Genomic DNA, 14,089 nt, shown 5'->3' on the forward strand with positions numbered 1-14,089 from the left:
TTTGCCTGCTCTGTCCRTCATCAGAACGCACTTTATCTAGTTGGTATTTATGCAAATAACTGCTCAAATAAAGACTTGGGAGGGGTAGGACGACAGGATATTTTCCAGTTAGAGCCAAGATGAGCAAAGTCCAAAAAGTGTGGTACCAAAAAGAACCGATTTGCAGCTGGTTTTCACATAAGACTCTGCCTTTGAAGTCCTGCCTTGTCTGGTCGCGAGCGTGTTGCCGTGTTTAATCTATCCGGTGTCTATAGCTGTGCCTATCCTGATGTTTCACGTGCTTAAAATAAACATATTTTTTAAAAACTTACCAGGACAACGTAGTCTATATAGTACAGTGGGAAGGGTGCTCTGTATGGGGAGGTGCAGAGGAGGTTTCCAGAAAACCACCATACACAATCTGGATAAACAACTCGGGTCGAGTGTCAGGGCTGCTCTCCGTGGGGAGCCCACAGAAGCAGCACGGAGTTGATGCCCTTCCGAACACTCAGCACCAAGTGGCTGCTCCTGCTGACTCCTTCCAGCAAGAGGGGTCTCGATTCAAGGTGTTCTGCAGGTATCTGCAGAGACCATCTCTGTTCTCTGATGTAAAATGACTTTTTGTAACAGGAACATCAGGAGAGGGATTTCTTTCTCTTTGGAAAAGGAGAAGTTGGGGTTACCCTATCTTGGATATACAGTTAGATGAAATGGGTGTTAACTCCTCAGCAAGGTCTCGTTGACCAAAGCTCCAGGCAGTAACTTGTCAGAAAAAGGCTCCTGCTCCAACAAGCTAAAATAAAGACGGGTGGACAAAGCTGTCAAGGACACAGGTCCTTAAAGGCCAAAGCTCTGGCATTTAAGCCTCGGCCCCGGCGAATGCAGCAGTGCTTGGCCACTGYAGCAGGCAGAAAACCTGCAAGTCACACGCAGGGCCAACAGGAGGAATGGAGACAAGAAAGTGCTCGCACGTGTAACTCTACATCCTCTAATACTATTAAGTGAGAAGGGCCACAAACGGGCCCGGTATGTAGCAGTGACTCAACTATGCTCTGAAATCAGCTAAACGTTAAGAGACACTAACTCAATAGACACACGTCTGCTCCATGTGCGGGAAAGGAATACATTAATTTCTAGGCATCATTGTGCCTCGGGGAGCTTTTAAAAAGAGCAAACTAAAAGCAGTCTGCAATAAGCATTGCATTAAGAGGCAGAGCAGGAACTAAACGGGAGGGAAAGGTTAAAAATACCAAGCAGAAAACAGGTCTGAAGGGAGCACTGAGGGCTGACACCTTCCCGAGCTCCCAGCTGCACTTTCCTGCCCGGCACTTCGGAGCACAAGTCCCAAAGCCCAGGGCCTGCTAAGGGCAGGGAAGGTCAAGCAATAAGGTGACCAGGTTCTCCATCCTAGAGCCGTTTGTGGTTTCTGCTCCTCCCTGAGACATCAGCAGCACAGGCTCTAAATGCAGAGCGAGATAAAGCACGCAGCATCCCTGGAGCCCAAGCAGGACCAAGGTAGCCACGAGCTCAAAGCTGCTCTGCAGCCTTTGCAGCCTCCCTCTCTCCCACCAAAGAGCAACTTCCACCACCAAAAGCTTTAACCACCCTATGACTAGAGCTAAGAAACCAATTAAAAACATGAAATATATTTAATTGGGTGGAATCTGCAGGCACTTGTGCTGCACTCAGGCAGCTGCTTTCACTGGCCTGCGCTGAGCTCGAACTCCAAGGCTGTATGGGATTTTAACGACATTTTATTAATTAATTTTGAATCTTTACTCAATGAAATAACATTTATTAGAGTGACTAGCAGTAGGCAGGCGTTTGCCAGTAGTGCTTAAGTTGGCAGACTCTCTGTTACTATACATAGCCAGAGAGGCAGAAAGTAAACATCTTATAGGATTAGCAGCTATGTTCATAGCTGAGATGAAATTTGGACATTTCATTAGTGTAAGATTGATTCTGACATTTCATAAAGCCAAAACGCAAACAAAAAAATGTGTCTGATATAAATACAGTATGCAGCACTTATTCAGATAAAGTTCAAGCGGCGCGGTAGGTTTAGTGCCATGACGAAGGAAATGCAGGAGGGTCACATAAGGACCCAGCTTCAGCTAAGCACCTGGGTGGGAGCTTAATCCTGGGAGCTGCAGCCTGATACTCCGTGCTCATTAACAGCACCTAATTAGACCAACAATTAGGAAACACAAAAAATTGCCAAGGCAAGTTATTGTTAATGGTGGTAGAAATCACACCACCACAGAAAACAGTATCACAGTTGTTCCAGCTGTATCAAAGCTTTCATTTGTTTGGCCATCCTCTCAGTTGAAGATACCCCCTAGTCAGCAACTTTTGACAACTTAAACTTTTGGTGACTTCTGAAATACAGAAAATGTTGTAAGAAGAAGTATTTTGTTACCATACTGGGACCCTAAGTGCTGCTCCTTTAACCTCCTGGACATTGCCCACTCTGGAAGGTTCAAGGATGACAAATGTTCCTTCTTTCCTCTCATTCAGCAAGCCCAGATCCTCTCCTAGAGGACTTCAGCCCAACCGGCCTCCCCTCTCTCTGCTTCTCCAGCTGTTCATTCCTAACTGAAAATCTTAGCTTTTTCCTTGGAGAATTAAAAAAAATTAGTCAAGAACATTTTGATGAACTCAGATTATTGTTAAAAAGATCTTTAGATTTTCTTGTAAAAAGAATAATAATTACTTTGCTTTTGTTAAGGACACTATCTTCCTAAATCTTTACTAAGCATCTAACAGTGAAGCAGCAGCAAAGCACTACAAATTAGAAAGACATGATGAAAGCTTCGAGGCTATAATTGTTCAAAAGGAATAATTTCCTTTTCAAAGGTAAACATCAGCCTTGCAGACAAAGATAAGGCCAAGAGCACAATTAGATACGTAAGTCTGGGCTTCTGCTCCTATCTCCTGATATCAAAGATTGCAGAAAAATTCAAAATGTTTTCTTAAAACGTAAGAAAAGAAACGAACAGGAAAAAGTGTGGGAGACTGGCAGGAGTCAAACCAGAGCCGCCAGCAGCTTTTGGGAGAGCCGCTTCCCCCGGGCCGGAAACCTTTCTAAAACAGGAGATAAGGAGCCACGAACCACAGCAGCTATTCAAGGCAGAAAGAGCTTAAGTGTTTTGAGTTTCTGCGTTGGTCTTTTGAAGGAAAACATGCCAACCTCCATCATGTTCCTTAACTAYACCTCCTAGACAAGTTGGTTCTATACAGAAGTATTTTGTTAATGTACAGAAAGGAGAGAGAAATAGCAGCACAATCAACCTTGTTGTCTGAACATAGGGTTGCACTTCTACTAACTCAAGTCTAAACTCATCCTGAAACTCTGTTGAGTAAATACAAAAGAGAGGCATCTCTCCTACCTCTGCTGCGGCCATTTCTCATGTCACAAGACTATGGTTTTTATAGCAGAGCCTTCTTTTTTAGTAGCAAATATACCCTGAGGACCAAAGACAGCTACCCTTCACGACCATGACTAGCAAGGGCAGACTAGGGGAGTTTAAATCTGCTGCTAGGCATTTGATCAAATCCTCTGCTTCTGTTTATTACAGTGGGACTTGGCAGCTCCAGCAGATGAAACGGCCCTTGAACGAAGCACTGTATAAAACATAACTAGAGTTTCTGTCTTTCCTGAACATTTTAGAGTTTATAAAATAGACAAGGCCAAAGGGGAGGGACAGGCAAGTTCAATGCTCTGTGCCTAACCCTGCACAAGACAGCAAGGACAGAGCTGAGGCGACTTGCTTGCTCTCCCCAGGCATTTTCAGTGATACCAGACACCCTCCTTTCCACCATAACAGTATTATTTTGGTGACAGAATCAAATGCTCAAGGATAAAAGAAAGAGATCTCCATCTCTTCTCCATCTCCATAGAGCTACACAGCAGTTTAAAGGTTGGCAATGCCTGACCTTCTGGTGGAGTCAGCCAGTCTCAATCTACTCTTCTTCCAGCCTAATGTGAATAATTTCACAGCAGACAAAGGGCCCTCCCCTCCGCCCAATCTCTTACCATCTTCCCRAGTGGAGTCAATCTAGAGTAACATCAAAGCGCTCGTCTCCAAGCCTTTGTTTTATGGGTCTGCTAATATTTTTCCTGTCCGCGATGCAGAAGACGCTGCTGATAGAAATATGTCAACAGGAAAACAAACAGGCAGCATTTGACATGCATTAGGCCCAGTCTGGGAGGATAAATAAATCATAGATCAAATATTAATGAGGGGGAAAGCAGTGTTTATCTCTGTCGGGTCACTACGCACACAGTGCCCGTGCCGCGTGGTGACAAGCGCACCCGGATACAAAGAGGATAAAGGCTCCTCTCCTTAGAAAGTTCCTCAGCCACTCGGGAAAACACCCTTCTAGGGTTTTATTGATTGCACAGAATAAAACGAGGCCAGCTACAAGTGTCCATTAGAGATATCCGAGCGCAAGGCAAGCACTGTAAGAAAAACAAGGCCAGACCAGGCCACGCAAGGACCTTCTCTGGATTCCTCCCTCCTCCTTTGCCAGCCAGGGCATGGCCAGAGTCCTTGACTCCCTATATTTAATTACTACTTGTACTGCACCAAAGAGACCAGTTCTAAAACCTGGCTGTGCCCAACAGGGCACAAATCCCACACACAGGTCCAACTCGGCCTACCTCGACCAGATAAACAGCGCAACCCAAGTACACGAGAGGCAGCGAGGGTGAAGAAACAGCAAAGGTGTTTGGGAACATTGCCAGAGGCATAGGCCCCACCTTACACAGCACCACATACTGCGTTGTGTGAAGTAACTGACCCACTGCCCAGGCTCTCCTAGCACGGCCTTTCCCCACGGAACCACAACATGGCAGTCCCAGCCCTCAAATTCACCGTGCCCCAAAGCAGGTCGCGCAGGGCACTTCAATTATCATCTGAAGCCCATCAGAAGGAAGCCTGCCAGGGAGTCTGAAAGACCTAGAACTGACCAAAGTCTAGAGAAGATAAGAATATGGAAGCAAAATTAAATGAGTCTTCTGCGTCTGTGTTCTCTGAGGAGCGGTCTGGTGAGGAGCTCTTCTTTCCCAGAGAAAGGGAATGAGAGGATCTGTCTCAGATCAGAGGTGGCAGGACAGGGCAAACGGCAGCTACTGCCCACCAAGTCAGACAGAATGGGCAACAGCTGTAACAGCTGCAGGATCAGACAGAGAAAAGCCCCCCAGAGAGGCCTGTGGGCTGGTGTTCCATGTAGATCCATGGAAGTCTCCATCAGCACGCATTTAGAAGGTCCCCAGACAGAACTATGACTAAAGTCTAAAGCAGTATTAGCTTTCTCAGCTATACCAAAACTGCTTTCTTGGCCCCAAATAACATTTAATTGGGGTATCTAAACTCAACTGCAAGCTATTCTACAAAACTCCAAGAGTCCCCCTCACGTTCCCCATGTCACCAAGGTCTGAGATTGGTCTCCTGCTCCAGAACCACCCCTGGTTCTGCAGGGGCAGAACCCCTGGAGGCACCTCCACCTCCCTCCTTAGGCAACTCGTCTCGCTGCCTTTTCATTTATGATCTGCATAATAGCGACAGCTTAGAAACACTGGATTACTTAAGCCACATAAAGGGCAAATGAGTGGTCGCACAAGGGAATTAGTGATTCACTTGCTCTAAAGTTATTAAAGTGACCAGATCCACACATTACAGAGAAYCTGAAGTAGCCACATGCCTCTAGCTGCATGAACCTCATACTAGAGAGTTCCCAACTCGCCAGCAAGGAAAGACCTCTGAGCAGTTCAAGAAAGAAAAATGWAACAACAAAACTTCACTCCTTTTCCAGCACCTCCTCTTATATCACATAGTGAGGGAAGTACCTGGCCAAGCTCAGAAGCGGTTATCCCTTTACAAAGGGATTAGTGAGGCAATAACAGATGGCATGCAGGTCACAAACACCTGCCAATTATTATTTACATATAATTTTCCTAAAAATGTTTAAATAATTTTCCTAAAAATGTTTAATTTTCAATGTGCAAGGAGAAAATGGCTCTAGTTAATGTTGCTACTATGACTTTTGTGGTGTTCCTGAGAAGCCTTGCGAAGGGCATCTCAAAACAGAGCAAACACCTTTCCCCCCTCTCAGTCTCAAGGAGATTACAGAGCTGAACACAGAAACATCTGGTCATATGTGCAGCTCACCAGGACTGAGTTGCTCTTAATCATGCTGCTGTTATTCCCAAAGTCACTGCTGCTCTACATGCAATAGATACTGTGATAAGCACTTCACCCCATCTCTTCAAAAAATTGTAACTCTCATGCTATTCTTAGACAAACAATATTATTTTACTCCTATTCAGATCAGACCTAGCAAGGGGTCTAATGGCATCTTCCAAGCTGACAAAATATGAAACAAGTCAGCAACACTCAGTTGTGAACCATCCACCTATTTGCTCAGCTCACTACGCTCTCCCTGATGCAGCAAAGCTCAACCTGTTTTAGTCTGGTGAGTCTTTCTAATTACAAAGAAGAGAAAAGGAACCACACCATGGCAATTTCATTGTAGATGCAGGCTTTGCTATGATAAAGACAAGATCGAAAGGTGGCAGCTCCTCTCATTTCTGAGGAATAAAACGCATGGAGACCTCTCTTACTGGAGCTGTAGCTCAGGTCCTTAACTGTGAAGTGAAGCATCAAAGGAGAATATTCCTTGGGATTAGAAGTTGGCTGCTTATCRGGTACACGTCACACACAGGCATAAACTTAGACCCCAAACATGTCACCAAGCTCATTCCCAAAGCAATGCAGGGCAGGGTGTATTCCCAGCAGCAGCCACCGCTGTTGGGTTACAGCTAAAACTGACCGCCAGTTTTAGCCAGTTCAGCAAATCTGGGGGCAGATGCAAAGACCTCCTGCGAAGGGAGCCAGCACAAAGGAGAGGGGAGCGGGGCTGAGCTGCGGACGGCGCTGGCAGGAGGAAGGGGCTTGTTTATGAGCCACATTGTTGGCCCTGCCGCATTTTAGCCCCAGCTTTCCTCCGGCAGGAAACCCAACATTAAACAAGGAGGAAGACGCCCCTATCATTCCTCGTGAGGCACCTCAGCAATGACATTTTCGGGCTCTTCACATACAGTTTATAGAGCTTAGTGCAATACAGCCCCAGGCCCCACCGAAGTACAAATAAGCATTTATTCAGCACAAAGATTTGACCCTTTAATGGACAGTGTGGGAAATAACGCTAAGGGGCACGTCTGCCAGGAAACAGGCTACACAAAACAGGTAATTACATTGAAGGACCATGACAGAACGCAGCTAAGGAGGCATCAAACCTGCCTTAGAGGTGCCTAAAAGCAAAACCCACTGAATCAGGGTGCCCTCAGAAGGGTTGCACCCTACAGCAGAGCACAGTACTGAGCACCAGCATCTCCATCCCTCTCCTCATGCTCCTCCAGGCCAGGCAGTGCCCTGCGCTGCTGCTCAGAGCCCTCTTCTTCTCCCCAAGGGGAGAGAACCCCTGAATGGAGAGAGGCTCAAGCTTCCCTCTGTCAAAGAGCTTCAAAATTACACTAAAAAAGCTTCCTAAAAATCACCTTTTTTAAGCAAAAAAAAAAAAAAAAAAAAACAGAAAAACCATTTATTTTTACTACCATTCTGCTTTTGTGCCCTTATGGTCCATCTTTTCACCTCAGGGGCTTGAAATCTATCTTCTTGTAGCTGAAAGGGCCTTGGGTTTCTAACAGAGTCCCGTGAATTCCGAAGGTGGGACTTCCAGGAAACACTGTAAATCGTGTGAGGTGCAAAAGCCGCAGCCCCAGGGCCACCAGCGACAGGAGGATCCAGCTGTGCCGGGTGCCACCCCGTGCCGGGACCGTCACCAGCAGATGGAGCTTCAGGGCAGCCCAAGCAGGGACTTTCCCCCCTCCCTGGCACCGCTTGTGCTTGGAAGCTCCCCTTGGCCCGGGCAGGAGCAGAGCCCAACTCAGCGACCACCATCTACCCAACCCGTAACCCACCCTGGTCCCTCTGCTCCGCTCAAGGCACAAGCACAAAACCCCCTCGGCTGGAAAGGTGGGAAAGGAATTAGATGAAGTGAATTCCACCCTCCGTTGTCCCCTGGCACCCTGGCTGCTTCCCTCAAGGTTAAGCCCAACCAGCCCAGTCTGTTTGAAGTTGCTCTCGCTGAGTAAAGTTTGGCTCTGCTTTCGTAAAGAGCAGAAATAGCTAGAAAAACAGCAGGTTTGCAGAGTCCCGCTCCGGCGCGGCTCCTTTTATAGCACCCCGGCGGGAATCGACTGTATCCTATGGTACTGGGAAGGAATTTGGCCTTTCCCACTTCTTTGCACATACGCACACAGATACCGCTCTCCTGGAGCACAAGGCCCTCATCTAATCCCTAAAACTCCACGGGAACGTAGAGATGCAGAGAGATATAAACTGGGGAAGGGTTTGGCTTTTCAGGTGGCTAATGATTTGGGATGCCCAAATGAACCCAGAAAGGGCTATTTTCTTTCCACAAAGTTTTTTCTTTTTTGCAAACTGAGTGAGTGTCACAGCATTCAGGACCTAAAAGTCCACTTGTTTTACCTAGCCTTGCTTTTCTGCCAGCTCCACCTTCCTTCAATTCAGCTCTTACTTCCAACCTTTCAGCTTATCAGCATTGATTTATTTAATATAAAATAGTGAGGTTACCTTAGATCAATTATACCTTTTTTTTTTTTCTCCTGTGTAATTTCCAAAGCTTAATACATCTGTTACTGCTCAGCCGCAGGGGCAACTTGTCCAGCTGGATCCTAAATTATTTCAACCCTTAATTCAATTGTATTTTTGCCACAGCCCAGCCAATGAGCATAATTCTTTTATGGCTAAGAAGCCTCTTTAGAAATAATCCAATAGCCCATATTAAAATATAGGTCACCGTGAAAACTGCCAAGTGCCTGACTTGTCATAACTTTGAGGCCAGGCCCCGAGTCTCCTCGGGCGCTGCTGATTCTTGCGGAGCTCCGAGGCTTAATTTTAAAACAATCAGCTCCACAAAAACAATTTACTTATAACTGTCCAAGCTGGTCAGCGTTAGCTGGGAAGCTCGTGTGCTRCTGGGTGCTACGTGGGGCTAAAGGCTCCAACGAGGGCAATGGGAGGTTTCCAAGCCCTGAGCGGGTTCACAGCTCTTCTGGAGGGGCTTTGGGCTGCCAAGAGAAGTCAAACCCATCGCAGACCGTTCTTGGTGGGACTATGTGAAAGCCGAGGCAAGATTAATACACAAGCTGACAGAAGGCAGAACACACACAGAAGTTTTTAACCATCGAGAAAAGATAATTTGGGCTCTTCAGCTAATGCCAGTGACTAGATGTGGGACCTTTTGAATGTTTATATTTGTAAAAAAATCACTTGGTTTTTGAAAGAAAAGGAATTGACAATAGTTTCTTCCAAAACACTGAACAAGACCAATTCCTCCTCTCTTTTTAAAACCATCTTCTACTAGCTACTAGAGAGATGGAAGCACACCATCAAAACCTCAGAGATACCAGCAGCCCCGGGACCACTGACATATTTGGGCTTTTAAACCAAATTTGCTTTCCAATTTTGCTTTGAAATTATGAAATATCTTAAAAAAGCCTTGATTTGGGCGAGATAAGCACGATCCTTCAGCACCACCACGGCGGTCCCAGGGCTCTCACAGGCAACCAGTTAAACCCCTTTCCAAGAATTCCCTCCACGGGCCAACGAAGACCACTATAGGCAACAGAAGCTTCTCCAAGGAAGCCAGGCCAACCCGTTATCTTATTCTGATAATTGCCTTTTATAAAAGACAAGGAAATGCAGCAGATCTAATCGGTCTTGACTTCGGAAAAACAGCTGCTACGTTGACACTAGTAATTGTCAGTTTGAGCAAAGAAGAAGAGATAAATAGAAGAACTGTTACGACGGGAGAGGAACTGGCTAAAGAGGATGTAATGCTGAGTTGTGCTGTAAGGATAATTACAGGCTTGGAATGGGGTTACTAGCACTAAGAGCTGTTATTGGGAAGGCTCTTATTAAATATTTGCATTCATTATATGCACATAAAGAGTTTATGTTTGCTAATGAAATTTAGAGATGGAGTTGGAAGGCAGTATCAAATCAGAAACAAAAAGACTCACAGGTAAAAAAGCACGTTCCAGAACCCTCAGCTACAGGGCAAATATTTAATACGGGTTGGAAAAAGCCCACTGGAATCCCAGGATCATCAGCTATGACGAAGGGGGAGGAGTACTACTACTTTGTTACCTGTTTCTAAGGCTTCATTTAAAAAACAAGGTGATTTTATATTCAAGAAAGTCTTGTGCCACCTGCTAAGGTGGTCTCACCATGGCACGTCTTCCCCGGGTCACACCGAATGCTCTGGCCACAGCAGATCCAGGTTAAATCAGCTTGGGGGGCTCTTAAGCAAGCTGGTAACTCAGGTTGCTCCAGACTCTTCCCCGTGGCTTCCTGGTGTGCATGGAATGACACAACTTCTTGGAGAGCTTTTGCAAAGCTTCTTTTCAGCCCAAAGGCACTTTGTAGCATGATACACTGATTGCAAAACCATAGGGTTAGGCCAAGAACGGGTAGAGGAGACACACTCCTTTAGGGAAGGGACACTATTGCCGTAGCCTTCTAACGACACAGGACAAAACTAAAAACACCAAGTAGACACTGTATTTGGAATCACACGCTGATTTTAGGGATACAACTAAGGCAAAGTGCTCAATCCACTCAACACAGTCCAGAACACCAGAGCTGACATATCTGCTGTCATCCAAAGGTGTCCAATACGGCCAGCAACACAGTTGYCTTCGCTCGCTAACCTAGAAAGATGGGCCCTCCTGCCAGTGCCATGTTCCTATCACCAGGAAATTGTTTTACCATTGATTCAGCAAGAGGGTTGTTGTCAACTTTGTCCCCAGCTCCTACAGCAACTGCCCGTTGCACAAGTTGCTTTAATCGAAGCACAAGGAAACCTATCTTCATTTGAAGATAGGTGGGTCATTTGAAAGATGTTCAGGCTTTCAGTGCTGCTGAGCCTCAAGGCCAGAGCGAGCTCAGAGTCACTGCGGACAAACCAGGGCTGGAAGTTACAGGCCTGGTGTATGCATCTCTTGTCCTTTTTTAATCTTCTCGTTGTACACTGGATTATAACAAAAAAAGAGCCTAATACCCTGGGTGACAGGGCCAGGGTCCTGCCGTCACCAGCAACCGCATCACACCCCCTGCTCATAGAGCAGCTCAGTCCCATTCTCATAACCAGGTTTGCAGCTCCCACATGCTGGCTCCGATAGTTGAAATGCTTCTTCTCCCTTCCCAACTGAATTTATAGSATCTTTTTGTCCTTTGCTTTAAAGTTTTTTCCCTCAGTGACCTCAATCTACCTGCAAAGCGACCAGACCCCTCTCAGCCGCTGTTTTATGGACTCAGCCACCAAGCTCTTTCCCCAAACCCATCAGACCCCCTATAGGGACAAGACCCTTTCCAGAGGCACCCAGGGGGCAGAGCTCGTGGTCCTCCTGCAGCCACCATTGGCCACAGCTCCTTCCCAGCCCTCCTGCAGGACAACGATCCCAAACTCGCTCCCCACCATCCTGCCCGGCTCCACGGAGCTTCCTGATCACAATATTCCCTTCCCTACCTTCAACTCAAACCACTGTCAGGCTCTATTAAGCATAACACGATCCAGACAAATTCGAGATTAAGCAACTTTTTTTTTCAAATCCAATTGAGGACTTTCTTACCTTGAGGGTGCAGCAGATATTACATTAACCAGATTGCACACACTTTCCATGCAACAGCTCAAGAGCTAAAGGCATATATATATCTAATATACATACACACAGTTACTTAATTCTCCTCGGAAATAAGCAGGGACTTTCTAAATCCCTCCCAGCCCAGATCCCACAGTGAAGCTCAGCCAAGCGATCCCTCCTGTGGAAAAGGATGCCCCTCAGCAAGGCTGTGTTTTTCYAGCAGTGACGGGCGAGTGCTCCTGTCTCTCAAAGGAAGCCCGTGCAGATCATTAAGAGACTAATAGTCACGTGGAGACGGGGGAAGCAGGTTAAAAAGCACCTTGCTGGCTAAGCTGCAGCTCCAGCCAGAGAGATGGTGCTGGCATCACAATCCCTCACCCACCCCTGCCCTGGCATCCCCAGTGCCACCCAGTGAGTTCCAGCTTGAGGCATCGTGGCCAGCATGGGGCTCAGCTCCCCCCATGGGGACACCAGGGTGACACTGGTGGTGGCAATACGGCCGTGTAGGCGATGCCTGTGGTCAATGTGAAGGGTGGCCCGAGGAGCCTGTGGGCAGCACTGCAGCCGTCCATGTAGATGTGTGAAGGAGGAGGGTGTTGAGCACAGGGGAACGCAGGGCACCTACAACATAGTGCACGTGAGAACTAGGGGCAACGTCCATGGTGTGAGGTGACCACCAAGATACAGAAAAGGGTTTTGGGGGGTGCATTCGGGGCAGGTGAGGGCAGGAAACTGCGCTCCCTGASAGCAAGCCAGCCCTGTGTTCTCCGCATACAGAGCACGACGTGACTTAAATACTTTGTCCGTATATAAAACCCCAAAATACTTTTGGACTTAAAGCCCAAAAAATACTTTAGGRCACAAGTTAAATTTGAGAAGCCCCCAGAGCTCGGGATGATGCCTTTTTGTGGCAGAGAGCTTACYGGAACGGGAGGAAAGCCCTATGCTTCCAACAGCTTCCTCACTAGCATCCTTGCATCTGCGGCCGAAAAGCAGGGAAGGGACAGGGCGAATTCCCGAGGTCTCCCTCGCTCTAAGGGGGATTCCTCCCAACTCTCCCCGCTGCGAGGAGAACCAGCCCTTCCCCTCTCCTCCCCACGCGCGCGAGCCCCAGCGCCCACCCGCGAGCAGCGGGACACGCCGCGGCGGCTCCGCGCGCGCCCGGCGCAGGGCCCGCCCCTGCCCGCGGCGGCCCGCGCAGCCCGGCGGCAGCAAACGGTTAAGGGGCTCCCGCCCGGGCGCCCCTCTCCGCCTCCTCGGCGCCACTCTTATTAGGGGCCGCGCGGCGCGGGGCGCGCGCGGACACGCGGGGCCGCCGCCGCGCGCAGCATGAACCAGCAGCCCGAGCGCAAAGTGTCGGTGGTGGCGCCGCTGGCGGGGCAGGCGCCCGCCAGGAAGGACGTGGAGCTGCTGCTCGTGAAGGAGCACAACGGCGTGCAGTACACGAGCAGCAGCGTGCGGCCCGCCGCGCGCCGCGACCGCGACACCTGGGCCAAGAAGATCGACTTCCTGCTCTCCGTCATCGGCTTCGCCGTGGACCTCGCCAACGTGTGGAGGTTCCCCTACCTGTGCTACAAGAATGGAGGGGGTAAGGGCGCCGCGGCCGCGCGGGGCCGGCCCGGCCGCGCTCCCGACCCGCGCGAGGGCAGCGGGACGGGGCTGCAGCGGGACGAGGCTGCTGGAAAGCGGCTTGGAGGGGGCTCCGGCTGCTGCGCTGCACGGGGCGGGTGGAGGGTTATTCTCCCCCCCCCCCCCCCCTCCCGGTAGATAGAAAACTTGCTGCAAACAAAATCCTTGCACCTTTGAGCAAGGAGAGCAGCAAGAATAACTGCACTCGGTGCCTAGAATCAACTGCAGGAGGCTGGCACAGCCTCTGCCAGCCCTGCCCTCCCACAGCCCCCACGTCCCGTGTCTCAGCACGGTGCTGGCCCCTGCCCACGCTGCAGGAACAGCCCCTGGTGCCCGCGGTGCCGAGGACAGAGCCCACCCAGCCCGCGGGCAGCTCCGAGTGCCCACGGGGCAGGAGGCAGAACAGCCCCGGAGCAGCAGCGCCCGGAGCTGCCCCGGCTGCAAACAGCATCGCCCGATGGCGAAGGGCAGCGACTCGCACTTGCACCACGAAATATTGGCTTCTTGCAAAATAAAAAGGGACACAGGGCAGGAAAATCCCTCTCAGGTAGCACTCMGCTGCAGCGGGGCTTAGAACTGAGGAGGAAGCTGGAAAGGGCCGGGACGGAATCGCTTGGTCTGCTGCGGTACCTCCGAAACGCCCGAGACGGGTCGCGATCTTCCCGCCCGCCACCCGCGGAGGCTGACGGAAGTAGTTAGTGCAGAAAAATAAACTCCATGGATACCCGGGATCACTTTTAGTCAGAT

General features: G+C 49.0%; 1 protein-coding gene across 1 annotated transcript in view; it reads left to right on the forward strand.

The window, feature by feature from the left end:
* Positions 1 to 13,147: 13,147 nt before the first annotated feature.
* The window catches only part of SLC6A2 (solute carrier family 6 member 2), a 41,946-nt gene continuing 41,004 nt past the window's right edge, over positions 13,148 to 14,089 (forward strand). The window contains exon 1 of the mRNA XM_026039805.1: positions 13,148 to 13,301. The gene's annotated coding sequence lies outside the window, so the exon portion shown is untranslated. The remainder of the gene's footprint in view (positions 13,302 to 14,089) is intronic.

The sequence above is a fragment of the Nothoprocta perdicaria genome, unplaced genomic scaffold, assembly GCF_003342845.1.
Source record: "Nothoprocta perdicaria isolate Ctin4 unplaced genomic scaffold, notPer1 scaffold_242, whole genome shotgun sequence".
NCBI classification, from domain to species: Eukaryota; Metazoa; Chordata; class Aves; order Tinamiformes; family Tinamidae; genus Nothoprocta; species Nothoprocta perdicaria.